We start from the raw sequence: 5,685 nt of genomic DNA on the forward strand, positions 1-5,685 counted from the left end.
GGATTACAGAGTAGCTGAGATTACAGGCATCAGCAAGCACACTTGCCTAATTTTTAAATATTTTCTGGAGATGGGGTCTTGCTATGCTACCCAGGCTGGCCTCAAACTCCTGGGCTCAAGAGATCCTCCCACCTCAGCCTCCCAAAATGCTGGGATTACAGGTGTAAACTACCGTGCCTGGCCCACTATCAATTCTTTACTTAGGTCCATTTTAGATTTTCCAGCAGTCGTACAAAGTCTTAGTGCTTTGATTTACTTCAGCTTGATGCCAATCTTTTTTGTACTTAGAAAGCATTTTCAACACACATGCCTCCTTCTCTAACATAACTGTAGGAGTGAGGATGGCACCAGGAGGGAGGCTGCAGTCATGAGCAGCCTCCATGCCATCCGAAGAGCATCCCTGTGTGAATAGGAGAGACTAGAGTGCCTCTCTCAGAGGAGAAACGGATGGAGATCCTTCCAGTGTGGGGCATGAGGTTAACCCTGACTTTGTGCTGATGTGTCTCTGGTTTCTTCTGCAGTTTACCTCTTTTCATGAATTTGCAGGCAATAAAAAAGGTCATAGAGTCACATGACACAGAATTCCAAGTCTGCAAGGGTTTTAGAGTCCATCTTGTCAACCTCCCCAAATGCCACTTAGATCCTGTCCACAGTCAAATAGTCCAAGTGGCTATTTGAATGCATTTTTCTCCTTAGAAGGGCTATTGCTCTACCTACCTGAGGAGTGCTTTATGAAGAATTTCAGGTGATTCCTTAATTAAATGGGGTCAACATGTACTTAAAAACCTCTTAGGAACTGTGAAATAGAATCCTAATTTAGGCAAAGTTTCTCCTGGTCTGTCATAAAACCGAACATGGGACTGAATGTCCAAAGTAATGACAGCAACAATAATAATAGCTAAATTTATTAAATCTTTAATAAGTGTTAGTCCTGCACAATAAAAGGTAAACACTGTTGACTCATGCAATTTCGACAATCCATGCACATGGGATGTACCATTATTCCTATAAAAAGAGGAGCGACCTGTATATAAGAACTTAGAGAAGTTTCAAATGTTGTCCAAGAACCTATTATGGGGCCACGTGATCACTGATTTTTTTTTTCCTAAAAATAAGGTATACAGTATGTATGTATTTTAGAGTTTACAAACTTTTTTGGCACATATTATTTCTATTTGATTTTCATTCTCAGATGCTCGTGAGATTCTTCTCCAAATATATCATGCCTGTCATCTATTTTTGTACTTTTCATTAGAGAGCTGAAAAGTATTATCTTTAGAACATCATCCACATCTTAGAAACAAAGGGAGTTGAGTTGGGGCTTAAATGCTGCCTCTGTAATTTGTTCTGGACCCAAGAAAAATTCTTATCCAGGTTTTGGTACAGAGGCAGAGAGTCACCAATATTCTCAAGGAGCCTCTAAAATGGTTAGCTAAAATGGTTAACTAAGACACTTAGCATAAACTCTTCTCCCTCACCCAACCCTCTGCATTCTCACTGAAGCCACATTAAAGCCAGATGGAGCCAGTAGCTGTGAGGTTCCTTCCTGGCCACTAGAGGCCAGCAAGCCTCAGTTAAGAACCTCGGAGTGGCACATGCTTTTCTTACTTTGTGCATCTAGTTGATTCAGTATGAGGAAAATGATCCTGGAATGTTTCTAGAAGAGACATATGGTTTCAGTGTGTACTACTGAGATGCCTCTGGTTTTTCAGACGTCCCAACATTTCCCTGAAAGTCAGTCTTGAACAAATTAAGCAAGTAAAGAATGAGTGTCTTTGGCGTGTCTCTGCCACATCTTCCAAAAGCCCCATGCGTCCCTTTTCATTCTAATGCTTTTCTTCTTCCTTTCCCTGTTTGAAAGAAACGAACAAAAGAATCCAATTTTATGGGATCTCTTTCCCACCCCCACATTGTTTAATTTCCTGGAAGCAGTAATATCTCACTCCTCCCTCATTTCTCTTGAGGCTAAAAGCCCTGTCTCTCCCTGCCTTTCTAGTGCTTGCTTCTCTCTTCCCTCCACCCAGTAGGTTGCGCTTGTAGAAGGAGTTAGAGGGAGGCTACTGTGGCCGGAGAGAAAAAGGCAGAGCATATGGGGAGGGCTTTGCTCAGCTGAGCACTGTGCTGTACAGTTCTGGAGTTCCTATGCCTCAACAGAGGGCCTCCTCTTTAATTTGTGTTCTCTGAATTTAAAGGTACTCTCTTTGAAAAAATCCTTATACTTTTTTTTCCTTTTTTTTTTTTTTTTTTTTTTTTTAGATGGAGTCTCGCCCTGTCGCCCAGGCTGGAGTGCAGTGGTGCCATCTCGGCTCACTGCAACCTCCACCTCCTGGGTTCAAGCGATTCTCCTGCCTCAGCCTCCTGAGCAGCCAGGATTACAGGCATACACCACCAAGCCCACCAATTTTTTTTATTTTTATGTTTTTAGTAGAGACAGGGTTTTGACATGTTGGCCAAGCTGCTCTCGAACTCTGGACCTCAGGTGATCCGCCAGCCTCGGCCTCCCAAAGTGTTGGGATTACAGGCGTGAGCCACGGTACCGCACCGAGAATATCCTTATACTTAGAAAACATATGCTTAAGTATTTCAGGTACAGAGCCCTCATATATGCAATTTCCTCTCAAATGGCTCAGTTATATATATATTATATATATATATATACACACACACATATATGTGTGTATATATGTGTGTGTGTATATATGTATGTATGTCTATATATGTATGTACATGAGAGAGAGAGAGAACAAATGGCAAAGGAAATAGAGTAAAATGTGAACAATAGGTGACTCTGGATAAAGGCTCTGCTGATCCCAGCCTGCTCAACATGGCGAAACCCCATCTCTACTAAAAATACAAAAAATTAGCTGGGCATGGTGGTGGGCGCCTGTAATCCCAGCTACTCGGGAGGCTGAAGCAGGAGAATCGCTTGAACCCAGAAGGCGGAGGTTGCAGTGAGCCGAGATGGCGCCATTGCACTTCAGCCTAGGCAACAAGAGCAAAACACCATCTCAAAAAAAAAAAAAAAGGGTCTGCTGATCCTATGCATATCCTCGCAATTCTTCTGTGTGCTTGGAACTACCTCCAAATATTAAAGCTACTCTTTTAAAATGAAGTTTTTTGTATATAGTCATCTAATTTTTAAAACACGCTGCCCACTTTTCCAGAAAGTGGGACTTCAGAATCACCTTGACACACCTGAGCTGATGAGGGAGGATGGAGCAGAGGTCAGAGGAGAACCCCTCCCTAGGCCTGCCCTCTCTAGTCTACTCCTCAGGAAATGAGCCTCCTGTCCGCCCCCCATTCTCTCTCCAGACAAGTGTGATTCAGGTGGAGCTTTCCCCTCCCAGCATATTCTTTGTCTCTTCTTTTCAGGTGCTTTGCTTTGGACTGCCTCCCAAAGTGGCACACAGCTAATTCAACCCAAGCAGAGGCTCAAAAGCCCATGTACTAGATGTATAGAGCACCCTTGACATAACTAACTCCATCTTAGAAAAAGACTCCATTAGGCCGGGTGCGGTGGCTCACGCTTGTAATCCCAGCACTTTGGGAGGCCGAGGAGGGCGGATCACGAGGTCAGGAGATCGAGACCACGGTGAAACCCCGTCTCTACTAAAAACACACACAAAAAAATTAGCTGGGCGTGGTGGCGGGCGCCTGTAGACCCAGCTACTCCAAGAGGCTGAGGCAGGAGAATGGCGTGAACCCGGGAGGCGGAGCTTGCAGTGAGCCGAGATTGCGCCACTGCACTCCAGCCTGGGCGACAGAGCGAGACTCCGTCTCAAAAAAAAAAAAAAAAAAAAAAAAAAAGACTCCATTTTACATTTCATAGGGCACCTTGCCAACAAAGATAAGATGTTTTGCCTAACAAACAAATAAAAGAATTAAGACTGTATCCAACCAGATAAGGACACAAACAAACATGCTCTTCCACTATCAGTTCTTACCAGAGGACTCTGTGGCCATGAAAGAGCAGGTTCTCAGCAGCTCAAAATGGCCATCTTAAGTGACACTGTCTTGCAGTCACTCGTAATAAAAGCTTGACATCTGCCACTGAAGGCACTGCCACATTAAAGGCTCTACCTTGCAAGACCGAAGGACCACCCAGCCCAGATCAAGGTTCCTTTTGTCTTCTTTGCTTCCCCTGGAGTGGTTCATTGGCCCTTTCTCCTATCTCTTTTTCTCTCGGTATTAAATGTTTCTTGGTTTGTTGTGGAATGTTTAATCTGTAACACTTTGATATTGAAAGTATGGTTTGCAATATTGACTGACTTGTGGAGTGGCTTGAGCCTGTGTACTCGCAGCTCTGACTACTGAGTGAATGGCAAGTACTAAGGAAAATTGTCTCCTTGGAAACTCCATGTAGCATGTGGCTTTTGTGGTTGAGATAGCATCAATGAAAGTCTGACATTGTGGAAAGACACAAAGATGCACAGACCTGGTTATCTCTAACCTTGCACCGCTCATGATACTAGGCCTGTCTGTCTTGTTGCATTTGAAACCCTAGGACCACCATGTGAATGAGCCTGAACTAGCCTGCTGGAGGATAAGAGACGTGTGGCAAAGTCATCCACATTGCCCCAGCTGACACTGAGCTATTTGCGAGACATATGAGTGAGACCATCCTAGCCCATCTATGCCTGGCTGAGCCAACAGCTGGCCACAGACACAGAGCAAGCTTAGCAGATGTCAGGGAAACAGTCCAGACAAGAAAACTGCCCCATACCCAACCAGTAGGAATGTTGTACTTGGACCCTGAGGTTCTGACCGTAGCATCAGATCACACAGAGAACTACCTTGCTCGCCCGAATGTATGGCTTCCTCTGGCTTCCTTCTTGGTCAACTGGGCTCCAGCCAATGGTCACGTGCTGAAATAAAGAGCAGGAAAGTGCTGTGACATGGAACATTATGACTTATTTCTTTTTGGAATTTCTACCTAGAATGCAGCTTCTCTAAGGCTGTAAAATCATTGACCTGAGAAGAGCAGTCAATTTTTCATGATAAGTTGCTATTCTCTTTAAGAAATGAAACAGTTAAACGTATATGTGGCCTGCTTGTCTTGATGACAGGTTCTATCTAGAGGGTGATATCTTTACCAAGAAGTAGTCAAGATGTAGATGAGTACCAGAGGGATTACTAGAAAAACACTCCTCTGCTGTATATTTCATAGTAGCAACGGCCCCATGTATCTCCAGAGAGGGAAGGAGGCAGCAGCCAGAAAGGGTTTTGTAGTTCTGTGAATAAAGGTTTACTACTTTCCTCTACCTTCCATCGATCAGCTCAATGTTAGGAGAACTAAAAAGGAAAAAGCAAACCTAATCTTTGTGTCTGCTCATAAAATAACGCGGGCAGAATATTCCCTGTTTCCTGACCTTGAAAGTAACTTTTTCAAAGTTGGATAAAACCAGGGAACATGGTTTGATTAGAACTGGAAACTGGAAGAGAGGATCTGGAGCTTTGAACCTCAGTGTCAACATTTGTCCAGCTATCACAGTTCAAGTCTGCAAACATTTGTGGGTACTACTCTGTGCAGGAAGCAAGGTAGATGATGCAGAGAATACAGAGATGCACAGGACAAAGTTTCTGCCCACTCTAGGCTCACAAAATATCAGGCAGTGAGGACAAACGAATGAAGAAACAGGGAAGGGATGAATTAATTCCAACTTTGGGGCCAGAACAATTTAATGG

The sequence above is a fragment of the Symphalangus syndactylus genome, chromosome X (genome assembly GCF_028878055.3).
Source record: "Symphalangus syndactylus isolate Jambi chromosome X, NHGRI_mSymSyn1-v2.1_pri, whole genome shotgun sequence".
Taxonomy (NCBI): domain Eukaryota; kingdom Metazoa; phylum Chordata; class Mammalia; order Primates; family Hylobatidae; genus Symphalangus; species Symphalangus syndactylus.